General features: G+C 45.6%; 1 long non-coding RNA gene across 2 annotated transcripts in view; it reads right to left on the reverse strand.

Annotated features, from left to right (window-relative positions):
- Positions 1-25,648, reverse strand: part of LOC137320756 (uncharacterized) — a 92,337-nt gene extending 66,689 nt beyond the window's left edge. For both annotated transcript variants that reach the window (XR_010962642.1, XR_010962641.1), the window contains exon 1: positions 25,549-25,648. This is a non-coding gene — a long non-coding RNA (uncharacterized lncRNA). The remainder of the gene's footprint in view (positions 1-25,548) is intronic.
- Between the last annotated feature and the right edge of the window lie 265 nt (positions 25,649-25,913).

Raw genomic sequence — 25,913 nt, forward strand, 5'->3', positions numbered from 1 at the left:
TATCATAGAATATGGGCGTACATGTACATTCCCCATTAGTTGAAGTGGTTAGTCAATCAAGCAGGGAGCCTGCCTCCTCTGGACTCCATAGCTCATTCCTGTTTTGGCACGTAGCAGGCTTCGCAGGCTCGAGAACACCACCTCCCTAAATTCCAAAGCTGGTTAATCACAGGGCTGAAGTCAGAATCAAAGCTACATGGCCTCTCAAGAAACTGTTTTCTCATTATATTATAAGCCAGCAATACCCTTATCTGCATGGGGGGAGGGGAAGGAGGCCAGACAGTACCAAGCACCTGGACAGCCAACTTAATTATCAACGTACCAAGGACAATTGTGTCTTTCTGTGTGTGTGTGTGTGAAATTGTAACTACCCCATGTATGGGAGTCAAGGAGTTAACATTGGTCAAATACCCATCATGCTTTTCTTTTTTATGGTCAAGTAACTGTTCACGTATTTCTACATTAACATGGTCTTTATGGTTTTCCACATGTTTCCGTCCCTTTAAATTTCATTTACATGCAATTTTCCACTCCCACCACTCGTATGCTCCTGACACCCATACAACTCTATACATGATGCTATGCTAATGAGCTGACTGTTGGAATTTGGGTGCACACAGTACACTTCTGTTCCGGTCTGCCTAACACCCGCCAATAGTCATTCTGGTGTAACTATGCCAAGAAAGGAAAATTCAGGCTTTGGTATTAAAGCAAACCTTGGATATACAGAGGTCCATATATTTTCGTACAGTAGGACAAGATATGCACAACTCTCAGGAGGATTTTGTCATGCATGCAATCTAAAGCTATCATTAACCATACTCCTCTCCCTTAGAACCAGAGACACATATAATCCGTACCAACCTCCTGTCTCCTATACTTTACCCTTTCAGACAATACCCTTCCTTTCTCGTGCACACACACACACACACACACACACCTGGTCAACGCATTCACTGACTCAGAACTGGTTCATGCCGCACCTGTTTTAAAAGCGTAAAATGGCACCCAGGGGTGGAGGTGCACCTGCTGCCCTTGTCCATCCAGGTGGTGGAGGTTGCAGGTTTGGAAGGTGCTGCTGAAGAAACCTTGGCAACTTGCTACAGTGCATCCTGTAGATAGTGCATTCTGCAGCCACGGTACACCGGTGGTGGAGGGAGCAGTTGTTTAAGCTAGTGGATGGGCTGCTGGTCAAGTGGGCTGCTTTATCCTGGATGGTGTCGAGCTTCTTGAGTGTTGTTGCAGCTGCACCCATCCAGATAAGTATTCCATCACACGCATGACCTGTGCCTTGTAGTTGGTGGACAGGCTAAAGGGAGTCAACAGATGAGCCACTCACCACAGAATGCCAAAGCTATGACCTGCTCTAGTAACCACAGCACATATGTGGCTGTTCCAGTTGAATTTCTGGTCAGTAGTGACCCCCTAGAACAGGATGTTGATGGTGGGGGACCGGGTGATGTTAATGCCGTTGAATGTCAAGGGGAGGTGGTTATGGTTTTCTTGTTGGAGATGGTCATTGCCTGTGTGGAGTGAATGTTACTTGCAATTTGTCAGCCCAAGGCTGTATGTTGTCCAGGTCTTGCTGCATGCAAACGTGGACTGCTTCATTATCTGAGGAATTGCGAATGGAGTTGAACACTGCTTTCAGATGACGTCACTGAGGATTAGATGATAAATAGGAGGGGGCAAAGGATAGATCCTTGGGGGATTCCAGAGGTGCAGGAGTGGGAAGAGAAGCCATTGCAGGAGATTCTCTGGTTATGACTGGTTAGATAAGAATGGAATCAGGCGAGTGCAGTCCCACTCAGCTGGACAATGGAGAAGTGTTGGAGGGGGATTGGTGTGGTCAAAGGCTGCAGACAGGTTGAGAAGGATGAGGAGGGATAGTTTACCACAGTCACCGTCACATAGGATGTCATTTGTGACTTTGTTTCGGGCCGTTTCAGTGCTGTGGCAGGTGCGAAAATCTGATTGCAGAGGTTCAAATATGGAGTTGCAGGAAAGATGAGTGTAGATTTAGGAGGTGACAACACATTCAAGGACTTTGGAAAGGAAAGGGAGGTTGGAGATGGGGCAGTAGTTTGCAAGAACAGAGGGGTTAAAAGGGTAGTTTTTTTAGGAACAGGTGATGACGGCAGATTTGAAAGGGAGGGGGACAGTATCAGAGGAGAGGGAACCGTTAACAATACCAGCTAAAATGGGGGCCAGGAAGGGAAGTTGGGTGGTCTGCAATTTTGTGGGAACAGGGTCGAGAGAGCAGGAGGTGGGTCGAGAGAGCAGGAGGTGGGTCGAGAGAGCAGGAGGTGGGTCGAGAGAGCAGGAGGTGGGTCGAGAGAGCAGGAGGTGGGTCGAGAGAGCAGGAGGTGGGTCGAGAGAGCAGGAGGTGGGTCGAGAGAGCAGGAGGTGGGTCGAGAGAGCAGGATGTGGGTCGAGAGAGCAGGAGGTGGGTCGAGAGAGCAGGAGGTGGGTCGAGAGAGCAGGAGGTGGGTCGAGAGAGCAGGAGGGGGATCTCATGGTCAAGATGAGCTTGGAGAGGAGATAGGAGAGAAACTAGAGAAAGATGCGAGTTCAGGGCTAGGGTGGGTGGAAGCTTGGGGGAAGTTTGGCTTGGTGCGCTTGGGGAAGGGAGGGAAGCAGCAGAGGCAGTTGAATGGATGGTCCCAATCTTAGTGACAAAGAAATCCATGCGCTCCTCGCACTTCCCTTACAAGAGATGATGAGGGTTAAATTGGATAACCCCCGAAACTGGGCACAATGGTTCCGGTGCGCGATTAACCTGCGCCTGGTCATTGAGATGCAGGCAGCACGTGAGATTCTTGTTGCCTGATAATCTCCATGATTTCTGCATGCTGCCAAGGCTACCTGCACTGCTGTGGCTGCATGCACCAGAAGGGGGCCCGATATGGGGCGTGGCCAGCATTACTTAAAAGCAGCCTGCACCTCTTAAAGGGGAGGTGCACTGCGGCTGTAGGAGGTGGTGGAAGACAAGTAGTAATGGCTGTACCTGCGAGAGAGCATGACCCAAGGTTCTCAGGTGACACATTGGAGGTCTTGGTGTACGAGGTGGATGCACGGAAGGCCATCCTGTATCCGCAGGGTGGCAGGAGACCCTCCAGACACATGCTGCGGAGGCAGCGGGAGGACGTGACACTGGAAGTGAATGCCAGGAGCATTACACCACACACATGGATGCAGTGCAGGAAAAAGTTCAATGGTTTGACACGAGTGGTCAAGGTGAGTGAATTCAAGTGTCTTGGAACATCCTACCAACTGCACCACTGTTCCACGCACGACACCCCCCCGTCTCCCACCCACCATCAAACACTTCCCATCCGTAGGAAATGCTACACTTCGGATGCTGCATCTCACCTTACATAGTACCACTCTTGCAATCCACACACCCACAACTCACAGTTCACACCCACTGGCAGCTGTTCAACCATGACAGCCATATCACCCAAACACTTTGCAGGACACTCACTGACACACTTCCCTCTGCCTTGCAGGAGAAGGTGGCGCATAACAGCTGGCAGCAGAGAAGACTTGGGGGAGGACAGACACGCCTACACGACCTCACCCCCATGGAGAAGACATTGCTGGTGATCATTGGACGTGCCGTCGTTGCAGCCATGGCCACTGGCGGTGCCGGAGGTCCTGACGATGAGAGCCTCTGCATACCTTATCCTCCTTATCATTTCCCACATCTCCCTCATCCCACAATCTTTCCTGACTCAGGTGCTGCAGATGGTGTCAGCACGCACTTCTTACTTTCTCCTCTCTCCTCACCACAATTCAAGCCGTGTCCCTTTGTCATTGCAGATACCCAAGAACTGGAACTGGCACCGCCCCAGTTGGAGGAGGAGGAAATCAGTGATGGTGAAGCTACACCGTCACATGATCTGACACTCGCATCCACCAGCTCAGATACTGACACTACGCATAATATGGAGACGGGTTCTGCACGTGGTGAGACACTGGGCACAAGTGCGCAGGAGTCAGAACGGGGGGGAACGGATACCACATGTGCCAGCTCGCCAGTGGGCGAGGTCGCTCACTAGTTCTGCTGCAGAGGAGTCAGATGATAACTTCGACGAGCCTGGCTACAGAAGACGGCTGATGGGCGTACGCAACCAAATGCTTGGTGCGAGTGGCAGTGGCATCATGGCAGATGAACCTGCTGTCCTCTCTCCAGAAGACAGCATTCCTGCATCTACCCCTGCCAGTGTCTTTGCTGTTGTCTGTCAGCCAGCCAGGCCAGACTGCTGCAACCGAGGCCGAGATGGTGCAGTCTGAAGCTGGGCCCTCCGGGCCCAGAGCTGCTGGAGGTCGTCCTCCATGGCCATCCGCACGCTCCTCAGTTGAAGGTCAGCAGCGTTCCACCACCCATGCTCCAACCACTGGGGGTGCATCTCATAGGAGCACTACAAAAGGAAAATGTACATGAACGATCGGCACTAGGGGAATGCACAAGGGTGCATAGTGTAATGTTGTATTCATGATTTCATGTGTTAATTTATAAATTTGTATTTGCCGTTGCAGTTAGTGGTGATTTTTATTTATGCGATGAGCTGCAGGAGGAAGCAATGTGTAATTATAAGGAGGTCGATTTGATGGTCATGTGGGAGAGGAAAGGTGAGGAGTGTAGGACTGTTGGTGACTTGGGAGGTGTCGTTGAGGTTACTGATATCGCACATGAATAAGGTGAGCACACAGAGCCATGGCAACAGGACCTGTGCACCTTATTGCCTCCTTGCCTCTTCCTCCACTTCTTCCTCCGTCTCCTCCTCCTCCGCCTCTTCCTCCTCCATCTCTTCCTCCTCTTCCTCGGCCTCTGGCTCAGGGTCTTGTCGGATAGGCGGTGGCAAGGGCCGTCCTCTTATAAAGACGAGGTTGTGCCGCATGCAGCATACGACGAATCTTGACACCCGCTCAGCTGACTACTACAGGACTCCTCCAGAACGGTTCAGGCAGTGGAAGCGTTGCTTTAGGATGCCTACGGTGTGATCGATGATGTTTTTTGTGGCCGCATGGCTGTCATTGTAGGCCTGCTCTGCATGTGTGCGTGCATTCCTGACCACAGCCATGAGCCACCTCATGAGGGGATAGCCCTTGTCGCCCAAGAGCCAGCCTTTGACTTGCCGAGCTGGTTCAAAGATAGGTGGGACATTGGACTACCGCATAATGAAGGTGTCATGACTGCTGCCAGGGGAGCAGGCATTGACCTGTATGATGTGCTGCATGGGGTCGCACACCAGCTGCACATTGAGGGGGTGGAACCCCTTTCTGTTCATGAAGGTGGCCGAGTTGAGATGTTGAGCACGCATGGGCTATATGCGTGCAGTCAATGGCACCCTGCACCATGTGGAAGCCTGCAATGCCAGCAAACCCTCGTGCTCGCTTGTTCTGCTTCTCTGTGTCAAGAGGGAACGTGATGATTCGGTTGCGCAGCTCGTACAGTGCCTCCGTGAGCTCCTTTAAGCAGCAGTGCACTGCAAACTGCGAGATGTTGCACGTCTCGCCAGCAGCAGCCTGAAAGGATCCAGAGCCATAAAAGTTCAGTGCCATGGTTACCTTCACAGCTGCAGGCAATGGGGTCCCTGCCCCGCTGTGAGGCTGCAGTTGTGGCTGCAGCAGTTGACATATCTCCGTCATGACTTCTTTCGTGAACCGCAGCCACCGTCCGTCGTACGCACTGATCTTCACTCAGGTTGAGGTAAGAGAATTGGTCCCTGAAGGTTCTCATTGAATATGGCCTCCTGCTCAGTGCCCTGCGTCTCCACCTCCTCCTCCTACTTCTTCTCGCAGCTTGACCTGCTGTGCGTGGCCTCTCAGCATGCTCCCTGTCGTGTTCAGTGCCCAGCGGGACCCCTAGCAGGCCACCCATGACTGGCAGCAACCTAATCTTGTTCAGCACACTGTTTTAAATGCCACCAACAGTAACGTAATACCTGCCAGACCACTCTATATATATAACATTGCAACTTTCTCCAAGTACACAAGTACAGGAGACCTCCAAAAACAGGTACAAATACATCAGCAGCCAGAGGCAATAATCTGGCAAGTAACCTGCAACACCTGCATGATCCCTTTAAATAGCGCTGGGGATGGGGTCCTCCAGGCCGTCTATGAACTGTTCAGCTGTGCGAGGTTAAGACTGGAGTGTTGAGTTCCAAAATCGCATCTGTTCCTTTAAATCAGGGTTGCACACTGATCTACTGCATTTTCTCCCTACTTGGGGCTGGCGTTCGTTATCTGCGCGTGCATGAACGCCTTTACCAAGATGGCGTCTAGTGCACGCCAAGCTAGAAGTGTGCACAAGCATTTTGGATGCCATTTTGGGTCCTTAGGAGTCTGCGTAGCGCCTACACAACGGGCACCGTGCAGCCCAATTTAGAGCCCCCCGTTCCTGAGCTTGCTCGAGAGTTGTCAAGCACACACTGCTGAAAAATAAAATGCTGTTTCCCTTGTGAAATGGCTGATTGTAATTCATGAGGAGTAATCTCATGATTTATAAATTAATTTAAATGCAATTACATGTAACAGAGAAAAAAATGTAATGATCAAGATATTTACACATTACACTAAATCTAACAAAGGAGCAATTAGTTTTGTGAAAATAAATTTTATATCATTCATTACATATCATTAAATATTTATACACATGCAGTAAATCTTAGTAATGCAGTTCCTTTCAAATAAAACTTTGCTGAATTAATATTTTAACGATTTACAAAGAAAGTGCAATGCTACCTCTTGATAGCTCTGTGGGTACAGGCACTGTCCAGTGTATAGCTGGGCCATACAGGCCAGGAAGGTCTCAGGTTTGACCCCTGGTCTGTGCTGAATTCGTTGAACAGTTTTAGCTGGCAGGTAGGGCCTCGGTTTACCGCCTCATCCGAAAAATAGCACCTTCGACTCAGAGCCAAGGCTGAGACTTTTAACAGTCGTTCTTGTTAAACAAACATTAATCAGTGTATTAAGATTGAATTGGTGCCGGCACACATTTCTTTTAAATAAATGCTCTCTTTTATGGTGTGCCTATTGACTATTCCTGTTTACTAGTTGGAATTTTGTAGACTGAAGAATTATTGGACGCTAAATTGGGCCGTGTCACGCCCATTGTTTCGGCACTACACGGCCTCTCTGACATCCAAGATGGCATCTTGGATGCGCACGCACGTTTCCAGGGTTACGTGCACCAGACACTATCTTGGTATAGGAGTTAGCGCATGTGCAAATACCGAATGCTGGAAGCATGTAAAGTAGGGAGAAAATGCGTGCAATCAGTGTGCAACGCTGTTTTAAAGTGATCGACATCATTTTGGACGTAAACGCTCAACTCAACGCACAGTCTTAATCCTGACCATCTAAACATGTCTTAGAGTGCCTGAAGGACCCCCCACCAGTGCTATTGAAAGGGGCCATGCAGGTGTTGCAGGTTAGTGGCTGGATTATTGCTTCTGGCTGCTGGTGGAGTAGGAAGTGTTTTTTGAAGCTCCCTATTCTTATTGAGAGTTCCGAGACGACATTTGAGAGTGGTTTGGCAGGTATTGCCTCACGGATCGGAAAGTTACAACCCTGGTGGAACAACATTCCTGCCAACCATTGGCGGTCTGCTAGGGCTCCCGCTGGGCTTTGAGCTCGACTGGGAGCATGCAGAGTGGCCATGCCCAGCAGGTCAAGCTGCGAGGAGACGGAGGACGAGGAGGCGCAGGGCACTGAGCAGGAGGCCCCACCCAATGAGGGCCTTCCGGGACCAATTCTCTTACCTCAACATGACAGAGGAGGATTGCATCCGACGCTTGAGGTTCACCAAGGAAGCCGTGACCGAGATCTGTCAACTGGTGTGGCCACAACTACAACCTCAGAGGAGGGCAAGGACAGCATTGCCTGTGGCTGTGAAGGTCATCGTGGCGCTGAATTTCTACGGCTCAGGAGCATTTCAGGCCTCTGCTGGCGACATGTGCAACATCACGCAGTACTGGGCGACAAGTTATATATCCCCTCATGCAGTGGCTCATGACACTGGTCAGGAACCCACGCACACATGCACAGCAGGCCTATAATGAGAGCCATGCTGCCACATGCAACATCGTGGAGCACACCATAGGCCTCCTCAAACAATGCTTCCACTGCCTGGACCGGTCTGGAGGAGCCCTGCAGTACTCCCCTGAGCAGGTGGGCAGATTTGTGGCGGTATGGTGCATGCTGCACAACCTCGCCATCATGAGGGACCAGCCTTTGCCACCAATGACTGAAGAAGACCCTGAGCCGGAGGAGGAGGCTGAGGAGGAAGAGGCGGAGGAAGAGGCTGAGGAGGAAGAGGCGGAGGAAGAGGCTGAGGAGGAGGAGGAGTGGGTGGAGCCGGAAGAGGAAGTGGAGGAAGACGCAAGGGTGCAACGGGAACCACATGCCTTGTCTGCAAGGGCTCTGCGTGCTTGCCTGATCCGTGCCTGCATCCCCCAAATCACCAACAGTCCTACACTCCCCACCTTTCCGCTTCCACAAGACAATCAAATCACCCTCCATCTGATTGCACATTGGTGTCCCTCTCAGCTCATCGCATAAATAAAAATCACCACCGAATGCAAAATCAAAGTCTCATTTATCAATGAATAAATGAAATTATGCAAACATAACAGAACTATTCCCCCTTGTGCATTCCCTTAGTGCCTTTTGTTCGTGGGCCTTTAACTATCCTAGTGCTGCTATGAGGTGCTTCCCCAGTGGCTGGAGCATGGGTGGTGGGTGGCTGCTAGCCTTCAATGGAGGAGCGTGCAGATGGCCTTGGAGGACGACCTCGAGCAGTTCTGGGCTGGGAGGGCCCAGCTTCAGACTGCACCATCTCAGCATGGGCTGCAGCAGTCTGGCCTGGCTGGCCGACAGGCAACAACAGGGGCACTGGCAGAGTGGCAGGGATGGGAGCAGGAAGGCTGTCATCCTGAGAGAGGACAGCAGGTCCAACTGCCATGGCGCCACTGCTACTCTCCCGGGGCGGGGCCTCAGCAATCCTGGTGATCAGCTGAAGAACAGATTGCTGGAGTGCTGTGACGCCCTGGAAACCCCGTTCCACAGTGGTCCCCAGACCCACGAAGCAGCAGTCTGAGCTTCCAAGGCAGCAGTCTGAGCTCCAAATGCAGCTGTCAGACCTTGGATGGCAGATGTTTGTGCTGCAATGGAAGCTGTGACATCAGTCATCAGATGCTGCATCATGGTGGGTTCCTCAGGTGCGCTGATGGAGGTGACCACCTGTTCCATGTTAGAAAGGATGAGCTTCAAGCTCTGCACAAAGCCCTGTGCCAAGTTGGAGCTGGACTCCTCCATGTCCCTCCTCATTGTGCGCAGGCTTTCTGGCAGGCTTTCCAGTGCTCCAAGCATTTGGTGGTATACGCCCATCAGCCGTCATCTGTAGCCTGGCCCATCGAAGTCCTCATCTGACTCCTCTGCAGAAGAACTAGTGAGTGACCTCGCCCTCCAGCGAGTTGGCTCCTGTGGTATCTGTTCCCCCCGCCCCGGCTCCTGCACACTTGTGCTCGGTGTCCCACCACGTGCAGATCCCTCCTCTAACTTAACCTCTAAAGGACGCGCAGTGTCAGTCTCTGAGCTGGTGGAAGCAAGTGTCAGATCGAGTGACGGTGTGGCTTCGGTGTCCTCCTCCTCCTCTTCCTCGGACGGTGCCGCCAAGTGTTCTTGGGTATCTGCAATGACAAAGGGAAACAGGTTGATTTGTGGAGTGGGGAGAGGAGCAAGTGAGACGTGCATGCATATGCAGCACGTGAGTCAGAAAAAATTATGGGAGGAGGGAGATGTCGCAAAAGAGAAGGAGCATTAGATATGCAGAGACCCCCTTCATCGGGACCTCCAGCGCGGCATGTTGTGACGGCTGCAGCGACGGCCCGCCTAATGGTCTTAAGCACTGTCTCCTCTAGGGGGGTGAGGACGTCTAAACGTGCCCGTCCACCCTCAGGTCCATCCTGCTGCCAGCTGTTATGCGCCACCTTCTCCTGCAAGACAGAGGACAGTGTGTCAGTGAGTCTCCTGCAAGGTGTGTGGGTGATGTGCCTGTCGTGGTCGAATAGCTGCCAGGTTGACTTGTGAGTGGTGGTTGTGTGGCCTGCAAGTATGGTACGATGTGCGGGTGAGATGCAGCATGCCGAGTGCAGCATTGCGTATGGATGGGCAGTGTTTGGTGGTGTTCTGTGATGGGGAGTGTGATGCGTGGAGCAGTGGTGCAGTTGGTAGGATGTGCCACTTGACACTTGCATTCATTCATCTTGCAATTCATTGAACTTCTTTCGGCACTGCACCCTCGTGCGTGGTGCAATGCTCCTGGCGTTAACTTCCTGGGCCACAGCCTGCCAATACCTACGAAGCTACAGTCTGGAGGGTCTCCTGCCACCCTGCTGGTACATGTTGGCCCTCCTTTCGTCCACCCCTTCCACCAGGGCCTCCAGAGCATCATCAGAGAAGCGTGGAGCCCTCTCTCGTGCTGGTCCTGCTATTCTCGTGGCCATCTTTCCCTTCTCCAAGTAAGCTGTGTACCTGCCATTTGAAATGTGCACCTGCATCTTTAAGAGGTGCAGGCTGTTGATGATGTGCGCTGTGGACGCCCCATTTCCAACTTCTTCATTCTCCGTGCAGCCTCCCAGCAGCGCGGGAAGCACTGGCTGCACTGAGATATCACAGTAAATAGCAGGCAGCATGAAGTTCACATGCTGCCTCCATAGGGTCCATCAGGCCCGGGATACTTTGCATTGTGCTACCCCCGCCCGACAGCGACCCTTATCCAATTTTCCCCCCATTGTCTTTACGTTCACAAAATTCATTTGAATAGCGTTCTTTTTTGATTATTGCCCAAGCCTAGCAGTTTTTCAATTGTAAATGTCAACTCAAAAGGCTCATATTGCCTAGTATTTTGTTTCTGACCCCTTCTTGGAATCACATTGGCTATTCTCTCGCCTTTCGGTTGTCATCGTGTATTCAGTGAGCTTATGGGAGGAGGGAGATGTGGAAGAGGAGAAGGAGCATTGCATAACGAGCTCCCCCTGGTTCACTCTCACTTATTTTCATCCTTTCAGGTACATTCTACTCTGATGCCTGAGGAATGTTCAAATGCCCCAATTTTTTGAAATTGATGAAACTCATCCTCTAGAGGAGGCTTAAGTAGGAAATTCGTTTGAGATTCGTATTAGAAGTTTGGGTCCCACAATTGGAATTCTGGTGCTTTGAATACCGTAGTTCCTGGGTCAGTGTCTACCCCAAAAAGCTGAGGAGACTGAGTCGTTGAATATATTAAAGGCTGAGTTAGACAAATTTTTGACCAGCAAGGGAATCAAAGGATATGGGGAAAAGACGGGAAAGTGGAGTTGAGGTAAAAATCAGATCAGCCATGATCTCATTAAATGGCGGAGCAGGCTCAAAGAGCCCAATGGCCTACTCCTGTTCCTATCTCTTATGGTCTTATGTTGGCATTCTTTCTTGATTGTCCAATCCTTTAACCTGTAATAGTTTCAGTGCACTTTGATTTACAGTATTGTATTTTAATCTATTATACATTAATAGACATCTGTTTATGGTGTCAACATTCCAAACATATTGCATGTATAGTTGGTGCTGTGAACATAATATTACACGGCATAGCATTATGTTCCAGGGCTACATAAAACAAAAGTAGCTAAAGCAGCTTTAGAACCATGCAAGAGGGGAAAAAAATAAAGAAAAAGAAACCGTTAGAAAGTGCAGGGGCCCTAAAAAAAACCCCAAGATCCTTAACCTCAAAACCACGGCCAACTGTGGCTGAATAAGGCCAACAGAAAAATGGAGCTCTGATCTCCACTCCAGATAAGACACTTGTTTTGCTTTCTGAATACAGAATAATCGGCAAAAGAGCCAGAGGCGACATGAGGAAATATTTTTTATGCAGCGAGTTGCAATGATCTGGAATGCATTGTCTGAAAGGGTGGTGGAAGCAAATTCAATAGGAACTTTCAAAAGGGAATTGGATAAATACTAGAAGGGAAAAAATTTACAGGGCTATGGGGAAAGAGCAGGGGAATGGGACGAATTGGATAGCTCTTTCAAAAAGCTGGCACAGACACAATGGGCTGAATGGCCTCCTCCTGTGTTGTACCCATTGTGAATGTGGCAAGCAAATTCCTCCAACCCCAGTGCTAAGCTGAAATCAGATAAACTTATAGTCCCCGAACAGACAGTGAAAAATTTGGACACTTGCGAAAGAATCACATCAGAAAGATGGTAAAACTGACCAACTATTTGCCAGCTCAAAACGATTGAGGAATTAAATAAGTTGGTGGGCAAAAATCAATCTCTGAACTTCCACCAAGGCCAAACTCGTTGGGGGTAATTTTAACTTTGTCCGCACTTGTAGAACGGGTGATATCGAATTGACTGCCCATGACATACCTCGTCCGATTTTCCCTTCCGTTGATATTCCTTCTCCTCCAGCCCCATAAAAATACACAGAAAAAGTTTTAGTGGCCGTTTTGTGAGTCCCTCTAAAGACCATCAGTTATTCCGCTTAAGGCCTAGTACCAATCCCATTGATACTGAAGATTGCAAAGGGCGTCCTATTCAAATAGGGTTCTGCATATTTTGGGCTCGGCTCCCCTTAAAATCCCATCAGATAGGCCTCAGGTAGTCAAAGGGTGGGCAATTTCTTTTTTAAAATTTTCAACTCTCCTCCAGTTCGGGCGGCGCTTGAAAATCGCCCCACTGACTCCAAAGAACTCTGTGATACTCGGGGGTCATAAAAGGCACAATACAAAAGCACGTTCTTTCTTATTTCTTTCTTTCCTGATCTATATGGCTCAGTGTGACATCACACGGTGCAGTCACCTCTGGAGCCATTACAGGAAGCAAGATCTAGGCTTGAGTTTAATTAAAATTCTAAATTATGCTCGTGATCTTATTTTGTGCACTGTTACAACTTAGAATAAACATGTTATTAACAGTCTCAGGCATTTATTTGTCAGTGCAGTCATTTGTTTAGAAAGGACAATTCTTTACCGCCTAAAGTATGTCTTCCAGCTGTGAATTAATTTCTCACACACAGAAACAGTGAAGATGATGCGTGCATTGTGGTGACACAAGTAACATAAGTCTAACGGGTGAAAAGTGGCATTTAATTAAAGAATAATTGATGATTTTAATCATCTCTTAGTCATCCATCATCCTAATAGGGTTCTCTGGTCTAGGTGGTCTTACTATACTTTGATAGCATGACATAATTAAGTCTCTCTAAGCCCATCTTATCTGTTTTGGGTCATTATCAGACATCTTGAGATACTGTTTCCTTTTGTCAGTGGCTTAACAGCATGAAATAGCTTTAACATACAGGGACTTGGATGGTTGTGCTGGCTGAGTGCTTCCCTGATTTTATTCTCTGAACTCAAAATATAGATGAAGCTACGTAGCAAAAGATTTACAAAACACAAGAACATTTTTTAAAAACTCCCCACCAGAGGAAATAGTTTCTCTCTATCTATCCTATCAAATCCTTTAACAATCTTAAACATCTCAATTAGATCATCCCTTACTCTTCTACACTCAAAGGAATACAAGCCTAGTCTATGCAACCTGTCCTCATAATTTAACCCATTTAGCCCCAGTATCATTCTGATGAATCTGCACCGCACCCCCTCTGAGGCCAATATATCCTTCCTCAGGTGCAGAGCCCAGAACTCAACGCAGTACTCCAGATGAAGTCTAACTAGAGCTTTATACAACTGTAGCACAACTTCCACCCCTTTGTATTCCAGCTCCCTTGAGATAAAGGCTAACATCCCATCAGACTATTAAATTATTTTTTCTACCTGTCCACTAGCTTTTAGTAATTTCTGTACGTGGACCTCTAAATCTCTCTGCTCTTCCACAGTTCCTAACTTCTCACCATTTAGAAAATACTCTGATCTGTCTGTCCTAGGTCCAAAGTGGATGTCCTTGTTTTTCAAATTACTACTCTGTAACCAGACCAGTAATCCTGTAAAGTGAATGGCTGTTTCCCATTAGTCAAGAATGGTTCAATATGACAAATTTTATTTTCTGTCCCTATTTTTTCATGTATTTTCTTTTCTCTGTTAGATTCTCCTGTATCAAAAGCCCATCACCAATGGGGGAATAACCTTAACTTGCTATTCCTCCTCACACAACTAATACAACCCTATCATCGGCAAGTAGGGTGCATTTCTGCACGATCCAAGTTGACTCTGTTGTCCAGAGAACAGTAGAGGTTTACACACAGAAGACCCCATTGGGCCCATCGCATCTATGCTGGCGCTTTGCTCGAGCAATCTAAAACTAATCTTACTGCCCTGCTTTCTCCCAGTGCCCTGTATTTTTTCCTCTAATTCAAATGTTTATCTACTTTTCCCTTAAAAGGTGCAATGGTTTCTGCCTTAATCATTCCCTCTGGCAAAGCACTCCATGCTCTAACAACTTTCTGCATAAGAAATGTCTCCTAACCTCTCTTCCTATTCTCTTAGTGACAATTTTAAACAGAAGACCGTTGTCACTGGCTCCCCAACCAGAGGAAATAGTTTTTTCATATTCATTCTGTAAAAACCCTTCATAATTTTAATAAACTAAATCTCCTCTTAGCCTTTTTTGCTTCAGTGGTAATAGTTCCAATATCTCAAATCTCTCATTATAACTATAGTTTCCCATCCCTGGCATCATCCTGGTGAATTAATGCTCTCAATGACTTTAGTGTCCATTTTATAATGGGACACCCAAAGCTGCACATAGTACTCTAACTGTTACCATTGCCATGTATAAATTTATGATTGGATTCATTCATTCTCGCTTAGGGGAAATGCATTGCAATATGCTCTTGTTTCATGCCAACTAATATTATCTTATAGTTAGCTAGTAAGGTGCATATCTTTCAGATTCATTCATTCTCCCTCAGGTGAAATGCACCTTCTTAGCGATGTCCCTCTGCAGAAGGTTTCATCTGAGACTGAACTCTGAAACTGCTTCACATAAAGTAAAGGATGCAGTGATTAACTTCTTTAAAAAGGAGACGGGTAAAGGATAAAGCCGGAATTGATGCTGACAGGAATATAAATAGAATGAGAAAATAAAATACTCAACGGAGCATAGTGTTTTCCATGCTACTGGGGAAAGGTGGCTTGTTAGAAAGTTTGTCTAGAGGACAGCAATGGAGAATAGCAGGGCTTGATTAATTTTTGAGGATAAGGGGTTATCTATGCTGAGTTTTCCTTCGGAAGCTTAAATAGGTGGGATGGAGTCTATGATAGGGTACATTTTACATGGTTTGTAGAAAGAGAGCGATTGATGGGCCACATGTTTTTATAGGAACATAGGAACAGGACGAGGCCATTTAGCCCCTCGAGCCTGTTCCGCCATTCAATTAGATCATAGCTGATCTGTATCTCAATTCCATAGTTCCATATCCCTTAATAACCTTACCTAACAAAAATCTTATGACTTCCATCCTCATTTAAATTCGCTTGGTAACTGTACCAGGAGGATAGGCACATACCCACACCAAGAAAGTTGTGTGTGATATTGTATGAATGCCCAACTTGTTTGTGTCAAATTCCTTTGACTGCTATTTCTACGGAAGTGTTAATTCATTTATTTTAAACAGGTTTCACGTACTGCATTAGAGCAGTGGGGAAAGGAATTAGATATGAACGAATTAAACGTCCATAATAACACTGCTCACAGTAATCTCTAGGTACTGGAGTTTACTGTTGTTGTGAAAATGAACTTACTTTAATTCCCTTTATAAATAATACATTCTGGATTTGCAGGATTACATTCTACAATAATGCTCTGAGAACCTGAAAATGACTGTGAGTGATATTATTGCCCGAATGCTTAACACGCTCATATCAAATTCCTTTCTCTGCTATTATAATAGAGGTGTTAAACTTTTTATTTGAAATGGGTCATGCCTTGTCAAAATTGCAGAGAGAGCAATGTAATACAAATAAGTTAAGCGTCCATACAATAACATAGTAATTTCCAGACTAGTAATTTTCTCCTTATATTAGTAGATTTATCTACTTAAAGAACATGTTTAACTCATGGTTATAGCAATGTAATTCTAGCTGTTGAAAACAGGTTCCACACACACACAGATATATATTAAAGTACTAAATATAAACATTATTGCTGAGCAGCGAACAGATATTTTCAAATTGATTTCATTGAGTGAATTCACTCAGAGGGTGGTGAATCTTTGGAATTCTCCAGCCCAGAGGGCTGTGTAGGCTCAGTCATTGAGTACATTCAAAACAGAGATCGATAGATTTCTAGATATTAAAGGCATCAAGGGATATGGGGATAGTGCAGGAAAATGGCATTGAGGTAGAAGATCAGCCATGATCTTGTTGAATGGCAGAGCAGGCTCGAGGGGCCATATGGCCTACTCCTGCTCCCATTTCTTATGTTCTTATTTTTGTCATGTATTGGATACATACATATCTGCAATCTTTCATTAAATTTGCATCAGAAAAATGCTATGCCACGGTGCTATATGAATATTTTTCTTGTTGCCAGAGATGCTTCGAAACCAAATGTGCTACTAATGATGTTTAATAGAAAATGTTCACTAATCTCCACATTTAATGCCTGAATGCATTCATTAAGTAAATGGGAAAGGGTTAAATATTTTTTTCTTCGCAACAGTCTGTATCTTTAATCTATAAGTAGATAAGGGCTGCAGAATAATTCGAACATCCACTGAACATTAGGAGAGAATTGTCACGTAGAGTGAACTATCTTCACTGCTTTTATTCTTGACTAATTTATTGACTGGCGGCCCTGCTCATTAAATGTGACCCTTTGTTTGATTTAATGATCTCTGCTCTGCAGCGAGCAGTAATGTGAGACCGGATGCTCCGCACCGCTATGGTGGCAACCACAGGACCAGTTGATAGGGCCTCTGTGAAGACTGACGCAAAAGGGCGAGGCCAGGCGACCTTGGTCTCGGTGAGGGATGGCACAGGAATTGTTGATGCAGTGATAGCAATCATGTTCTAATGAACATTATAGGGCTGTTTCATAAGGCTGTGCTGGCAGCAAGGAGTATTGCTGGTGGTGGGCGCGGGTTATAAAATCAGGGACCCCCCCCACCGACCCCTGCAACCTTGCATACACGATTTGCAGCGCACCCAATTTTATGAAGCATGTTTTTGGGTTGACGATGGTAGCAGCATTGGAGGCAGGCCCAAATCACAATAACATACCAAAGTTATTGCATTGAGATATTGGCAATATAAGTTAAATGGTGCAATTTTAGAGGAACAGAGAGACCCGGGGCTTCACATACACAAATCTTTGAAGGTGGCAGGACAAATTGATAAAGCTGTTAAAAAAAAGCATACAGAATGCTTGGCTTTATTAATAGAGGCGTAGGGTACAAAAGCAAGCAATTTAAGGTAAATCTTTATAAATCACTGGTTAGGTCTCAGCTAGAGTATTGTGTCCAATTCAGAACATCACACTTTGGGAAGGATGTCAAGACCTTGGAGATGGTGCAGAGGAGATATACCAGAACAGTACCAGGGATGAGGGACTTCAGTTATGTGGAGAGACTGGAGAAGCTGGGATTGTTCTCCTTAGAGCAGAGGAGGTTAAGGGGAGATTTGATAGAGGTATTCAAAATTATGAACGGTATTGAAAAGAGTCGATAGGGAGAAATTGTTTCCACTGGCAGGAGGGGCAGTAACCTGAGGACACAGATTTAAGGTAATTGGCATAAAATCCAAGGGGAAATGAGGAGAATTTATTTTTATGCAATGAGTTGTTATGATCTGGAATACATTGTCTGAAAGTGAGGTGGAAGCAGATTCAATAGTAACTTTCAAAAGGGTATTATATAAATACTTGAAAAGGAGAAATTTGCAGGGCTGTGGGGAAAGAGCAGGGGAGTGGGACTAATTGGATAGCTCTTTCAAAGAGCTGGCAAAAGCACGATGGGCCGAATGGCCTCCTTCTGTGCTGTAAGATTCCGTGATTCGATGAGATCCCATGCGAAATTTCACAATGCTTGGGTGAGGCTCAGCCCCGAGTGAGAACCTTGACCTTGAAGCAACCCTATAATGTTGATTGCTATCAACTCGACCTTATAAAATAGGCACATGACAGCTACATGCGCCTGGCCTAATTCAAAGTACTTATTAAAGCAAGGTTGCTAGTATTTCAATTACTCTGGAAATTTTAAAGAAAAACCACTGCGGATGCTGGAAATCTGAAATAAAACCAGAAAATACCCAGAAACATGCCACAGTTCTGACGAAAAGTCATCGACCTGAAACGTTAATCTTACCTGCCTGCCTCCACATATGCTGCCTGATCTGCTGAGTGCTCCCAGCAGGTTCTGTTATTACTTTTGAAATCTAAGTAATAACAGAATCTGCTGGGAGCACTAGTTTTATTGGAAGTGAGAAGGAGAAATTTATTATGTGTTTTTACATGAAATATGTGGTCAGAGCCCTATGCTTTGAGGAAACTTTTAGAAACGATAATCCGGGTCAGAATTAGCAGTCACTTGGACAAGTGTGGATTGATTAGGGAAAGCCAGCACGGATTTTTTAAAGGCAAATCGTGTTTAACTAACTTGATAGAGTTTTTTGATGAGGTATCAGAGAGGGTTGATGAGGGCAATGCAGTTGATGTGGTGTATATGGATTTTCACAAAGCGTTTGATAAAGTGCTGTTTAATAGGCTTGTCATCAAGATTGAAACCCATGGAATAAGGGGGGCAGTAGCACCATGGATACAAAATTGGCTAAGCAACAGGATGCAGAGAGCAGTGGTGAACAGTTGTTTTTTGGACTGGAGGGAGGTGTACAGTGGTGTTCCCCAGGGGTCAGTACTAGGACCATTGCTTTTCTTGATACATATTAATGACTTGGACTTGGGAGTACAGGGCACAATTTCCAAATTTGCAGATGACACAAAACTTGGAAGTGCAGTGAACAGTGAGGAGGATAGTGATAGACTTATACAGATAGGCTGGTGGAATGGGCGGACACGTGGCAAATGAAGTTTAACACAGAAAAATGCGAAATGATGCATTTCAGTAGGAAGAACATGGACACGCAATATAAACTAAAGGGGACAATTCTAAAAGGGGTACAGGAACAGAGAGATCTGGGGGTATATGTGCACAAATCATTGAAAGTAGCAGGGCAGGTTGTGAAAGTGTTTTAAAAAGTATACGAGATCCTGGGCTTTATAAATGGAGGCATAAAGTACAATAACAAGGAAGTCATGATAAACCTTTATAAAACACTGGATCGACCACAAATTATTATTACACAAATTGGGTTGTATTCTCTGGAGTTTCGAAGGTTAAGGGGTGATCTGATCGAAGTTTATAAGATGTTAAGGGGAACGGATAGGGTGGATAGAGAGAAACTATTTTCGCTGGTTGGGGATTCTAGGAGTAGGGGGCACAATCTAAAAATTAGAGCCAGACCTTTCAGGAGCGAGATTAGAAAACATTTCTACACACAAAGGGTGGTAGAAGTTTGGAACTCTCTTCCGCAAACGGCAATTGATACTAGCTCAATTGCTAAATTTAAATCTGAGATAGATAGTTTTTTGTCAATCAAAGGTATTAAGGGATATGGGCCAAAGGCGGGTATATGGAGTTAGATCACAGATCAGCCATGATCTTATCAAATGGCGGAGCAGGCACGAGGGGCTGAATGGCCTACTCCTGTTCCTATGTTTCTATGACCACAACTGGAGTATTGTGTCTAGCCCTGGACACCGCACTTTAGGAAAGATGTAAAGGCCTTAGAGAGGGTGCAGAAAAGATTTACTAGAATGATTCCAGGGATGAGGGAGTTTAGTTATGTGGTTAGACTGGAGAAGCTGGGGTTGAGAGGAGATTTGATAGAGGTATTTAAAATCATGAAGGGTGTACACAGAATAGATAGAGAGAAACTGTTCCCATTGGCAGAAGGGTCAAGAACCAGAGGACATCGATTTAAGGTGATTGGCAAAAGAACCAAAGGTGACTTGAGGGAAAACTTTTTTACGCAGCGAGTGGTTATGATCTGGAATGCACTGCCTGAGGGGTGATGGAGGCAGATTCAATCTTGGCTTTCAAAAGGGAACTGGGGAACTGGATAAATACCTGAACGGAAACAATTTGCAGGGTTACGGGGATAGAGCGGGGGAGTGGGATTAGCTGGATTGCTCTTGCATAGAGCCGGCACGGACTCGATGGGCCAAATGGCCTTCTTCCGTGCTGTAACCTTTCTATGATTCTATGATTCTATGTTTGCATTTTCAATTGGTGCCCCGATCAGTTGTGCTTGTCCAAGTGCTGTCTGAGTGGGAGGAACAACTGTGGTGTCAGATTGTTGTTGGGTGGTTTGGCCCTGTTGGGATGGCCACACCCTTTGACCTCTCAGTCAAAGACCTCTAGGTGTCAGCCTTGGCTTAATGGTAGCACTCTCGCCTCTTAGTCAGAAGGTTTTGGATTCAAGTCCCACCCCAGAGACTTGAGTACAAAATCCAGGATGACACTCCAATGCAGTATTGAGGGAGCGCTGCACTGTCGGAGGTACCGTATTTCACGTGATACGTTAAATCGAGGCCCCGTCTGCCCTCTCGGGTAAAAGATCCCATGGCACTACTTCGAAGAAGAGCAGGAGAGTTCTCCATGGTGTTGTGGCCAACATTTATCCCTCAAGCAACACTTAAAAATATCTGATCATGACCTCATTGCTATTTGTGGGAGCTAGCTGTGCACAAATTGACTTCTGCCTTTCCTACCTTAGAACAGTGACTACTCTTCAAACAGTACTTCTTTGTGATTTGGGACTTCCTGAGGTCATGAAAGGCGCTTTATAAATGCAAGTGCTTTCTTTTATTTTAATGGAGGCATTAACCCGCTTAAAATAAATGGGTTAAAGCCTCTGTGAAATAGTGGTCAAAAAAATATGATGAGCATTCATTGCAGTGATATCGCACATTGTCATTTCCAGGCTCTGCTTTCTCGTATGTTCATCCACGCTGATCAGAAGCATCTTTCTGCAGGTTTTACCTCCTCCCTTCCCTTCCAAAAAGTTGTAAAACAAAATTAAGGGAAAACTTCAAGCCTATCATCCAAGGACTGTTTGAATGACATCGTGGCTCTGCTGCCTCATCAATCTGAGTGCTTGTGGGTCACTAATGGAATAGCCAAAGGGGCAATGAAACTATCAATCAACTTCGAGGTGTCTGATCTCCATCCTGTGCCAGGCAATTTATTTGTTTGTCTCTCTAAACTTTTTTTATATGATTGTCAACACTTGCAATTTGGTTAGTGATTGATTTTGTACAATTTTAATGAACTGATTTACTGGGATGGAAAAAAGGAAAAACTATCCATCTCCTTCTATTTCTGTGCATCATGTGCATTGAAACAATAGTGCAAAATCAATAGAATGTTAAAGAAATCAGGAATGTTGGCAACGCAGTGGTTGCTGCACCTTAAATTATTTATAATAAGGAAAACCGCAAAACGAATTTAATTTGATCTCTGGCGCAAGTTATGAAAGGGTTTGAGGGGGGTGGGGGGAGATGGAGTGGGACTGGAAAACTATTCATCAACACAAAAAGTGCTAGAATTGCGCAGCTGGTCCATTGATGTCCAAAAGAGAAAGATAAGCTAATGTTTCTTCATGGGAACTATTTTGATGAGGGATCGCGTCCAAAACATTAATCCGTCTCTCTCTTTAAGTTGTATGTCTAACCAAAGTGCATTTACGGTATTTTCTCTTTAGTCGTGATTTATTAGTTCTGGGTTATTCGCGTCCTGTGACTGATAAGACCCGTTTTCCACTGGCCTGCCATCGTTGCCATGAGAATTGTGGTGATTCAGTCAGATGCTGTTGGCAATATACATATAGATTGTGGATAAAATCATAGATGCTATTGGGTATTACAGGCCTGCTTTGACTGTGAGGTACCTCACAACCAACATGACATATAATTCCTCATTTCTCATGATTTTCCAATACATGCTGTGGGGGGTGGAGGGGAAAGGAGGGATGGGGGGCCGGAAAGTTAACTTACACTGCTTTGGACTCAGAACATTAAAGTTTCTAAACAATTTCCTTTCATTCTAGTAGAATGTGCCTTTTTAAAAAAAATCTTGACCTGATGCGAAGAATATGCCTTTGAGAGATAAGTTGCATTTTAAATTTTTTCTTTTTAATTGTGCAACTCAGATGAAGGACCAATGCTCACAGTGCAGGAAACCACCAGGGTCGAAAGGACTGAGGGAGAAAATGAGATAAATCAAGAAGCGTTTGTTCAGTGATAGGACTTCTAAGTCCTTTTAATATTAGACTTAGGAGTTTTGAAATTGAATTCAAACAATCATTCGGAAAAATATTTCAAAAAATAAATACGTACATATCGTAATGATAACTGCACCTTTTTAAAACTAGTGTCAAAGGTTATTTCTATTTTAATTTCCCTACCTGCCAATTCTAAAACATTATCTTGAGGAAGCACTAATTATTGTACATCAATAGGATCTTACCCCTTGTCATACCATTAACTATAATTATTCCCTTGTGGTTCACTTCAATAATCATTATCGACAGTATCATTTTCCTTGGCCTTCCTCAGTTATGTTTCAAAACAATTAAAAATTAAGCCCATTAGCAAGGAACATCCCAAACGATTCAGACTTTGAACTTGGAGGATACAACATTTGTCTCCTCTGATTCCAGTTTAAATTGTGCAAGAACAATTGAAAGACAGCCTTTAGCAGACTTAACCATAAAGTGAGGACACAAATAGACCAAGATGCCATTAAAAATAAAAGATAAATTGCTTTTTAAATAAAAAACCTACCCTCTCTGCAATAGATCCATCCACAGACAACAGCAATAATAGGAAAATAGAACACTTTGATAACAATCAGAGAATAATGGTGTGTGTGTACGGAAGGTTGTTTTGGCTTCTGTCAAAGCATATTACAATTGTACTTCAAGGAGAGATTCTAGGTCTAAAATGGTGTGAGCTAGGTCAAATTTGGATTTCACTGAACAAAAACAAATCAGTCCAACTTCTACAGAAAGAACTTGCATTTACATAGCGCCTTTCACGACATCCCAAAGTGCTTTTCAACCAATTAAGTACTTTTGAAGTGTAGTCACCGTTGTAATGTAGGAAACACGGTAGCCAATTTGCACACAGTAAGTTCCCACAAGCAGCAATGAGATAATGATCAGATCATCTGTTTTAATGATGTTGGTCGAATGCGAGATGCAGGAGCAGAGAGACTTGGGCGTTCAAATACACAAATCTTTGAAGGTGACAGGACAAATTGATCAGGCTGTTAAAAAAGCATATGGGTTCCTGGGCTTAATAAATAGTGCCCGACATTTACGGAGAGGCAGGGAATCTGCGGGGGCACGTGCCAGAGGCCAGGAAGGCGGAGGTCCTGCTGAATTTAATGGCAGGATCTCATTAGAATGTTTTTACACCGTTTCCCGCCCGGCAGCCGGCCAGATTGAGAGGCTGGTCGCTGACGGGCAGGAAAGCCTGTGTAGAAGGCAGCAGCTATGGACGGTCCCCGGCAGTCGAGAAGATCAGGGGTGGGTGGGGGAGGGCTCGGAGCACGGCAGTGAGGTGGGAGGGAGGGATAGATCACGGGTGGCGGGATAGATCGCTGGGGGGGTCGACAGATCGCGGGGGGAGAGATTGCAGTGGAAGGTTTGTTTGAGGGGCCGGGGGAATTATTTCTGCTTCTCCTGGCCCCCAAGCAGTGCTGGAAAACACGTACCGGCTGGATTTTTTTAATTCATTAATTCATGGCATGTGGGCGTCGTTGGCAAGGCCAGCATTTATTGCCCATCCCTTATTGCCCTTGAGAAGGTGGCGGTGAGCCGCCTTCTTGAACCGCTGCAGTCCATGTGGTGAAGGTTCTCCCATGGTGCTGTTAGGTAGGGAGTTCCAGGATTTTGACCCAACGACGATGAAGGAACGGCGATATATTTACAAGTCAGGATGGTATGTGACTTGGAGGGGAACGTGCAGGTGGTGGTGTTCCCATGCACCTGCTGCTCTTGTCCTTCTAGGTGGTAGAGGTCGCGGGTTTGGGAGATGCAGTCGAAGAAACCTTGGCGATTTGCTGCAGTGCATCTTTTAGATGGTACACACTGCAGCCACAGTGCACCGGTGGTGGAGGGAGTGAATGTTTAAGGTGGTGGATGGGGTGCCAATCAAGCGGGCTGCTTTGTCCTGGATAGTGTCGAGCTTCTTGAGTGTTGTTGGAGCTGCACTCATCCAGGCAAGTGGAAAGTATTCCATCACACTCCTGACTTGGGCCTTGAAGATGGTGGAAAGGCTTTGGGAAGACAGAAGGTGAGTCACTTGCTGCAGAATACTCAGCCTCTGACCTGCTCTTGTAGCCACAGTATTTATGTGGCTGGTCCAGTTAAGTTTCTGGTCAATGGTGACCCCCAGGATGTTGATTCCACACCAGTGCATTATAATAGACCAAGATGAATTCATAACTTTTCAAACTATTTACAACAACAATAACTTGTATTGATATAGTAAAACGTCCCAAGGCGCTTCACAGGAGCGTTAGCAGACAAAACAATTGACACCGAGCCAAAGAAGGAGACGTTAGGAGAGGTGACCAAAAGCCTGGTCAAAGATGTAAATTTTAAGGAGTGTCTTTGAACACGAGGATGAAAATTTTAAAATCGAGGCGTTGGTGGACCCGGAGCCAATGTAGGTCAGCGAGCACAGGGGTGATGGGTGAACGGGACTTGATGTGAGTTAGGATATGGATTTCCATCAATCTGCAGAATGTTGAGGCTCTATGTTGCAAATTATTTGTTTTATTTGAATTTTGATGACTAGATGTTCTTTGCAAATTTTAAAATCTTTTCCACAACAACCCCTATTTGTGTCGGTAAATTCATTTCTGCAGAATATCGTAAGAATTTGAGAAGTGAACAGGATACAGAACTATCAGCTGGATTAAACAATGAGTAACTAAGCTTTGCAGACCAGGATGGATCTGATTAACACTCGTGAGATGAGACTACAGCTATTAAGCTGTTTTGTTTTACAGCCAGTAAATGAACATACAAATAAATAGTCATAACAGATTTTAGCCTACTTTAACCTAATTTCAGTTCCTCCTTGTCATAAAGAAAATAATAAACTACACAATACTGTGTCTGCTGGTGAGCTGAATAACATTTTCTTATCACTGAATTGGACCGAGGCTTGCTTTGAGCCTGGTTGGCTTTCTTCTTAAGGTGGTCTGGACTAGGCCTTTACCTGTCTCTCTCAGCAGAACTTATCAACTGACCCTAAACATGTGGGTCTTTGTTCTTTTGTGGCCCATATTGACGGGAAGATTGGCAGTTGAACTCCTTCCCTGTACAGAGGTTGGCTAATAAAGTAGCCAATTAAACTGGATACTGCCCATATCTGGGTTTGGGCTTCTTGAAACTAACTCCTGTAGAGCTCAAAAGGATAACACGTCTCAATCCTTAATGTGTGAACGCGGGTCCTTACCGTGTGCAAATTGTGTAAGGAAAACAAATCTTCATTGCCTTACGCCATCTGAACAGACGTTTCATCTGACTTCTGATTCATATCCTGAGCATTTGGCTGTTCTGCGTGTCTAACCCCCTAAAAGCAAACTTTAGCATAAAAATAAATTACACCAAATCCCAACATTTGCTAATAATATTAAAAATTAACTTTTATTTTGGTCAATAATTGCTACAATATTCCACAAATTATAGACTGTGCAGTAATACTTTAACTATCCCTTAACCATCTCTTATTTGCTACCATTAAGTCCAGAGACTTGAGCACAAAATCTAGGCTGACACTCCACTGCAGTATTGAGGGAGTGCTGCACTGTCGAAGGTGCC

This window comes from Heptranchias perlo, chromosome 4 (genome assembly GCF_035084215.1).
Source record: "Heptranchias perlo isolate sHepPer1 chromosome 4, sHepPer1.hap1, whole genome shotgun sequence".
Lineage (NCBI taxonomy): Eukaryota > Metazoa > Chordata > Chondrichthyes > Hexanchiformes > Hexanchidae > Heptranchias > Heptranchias perlo.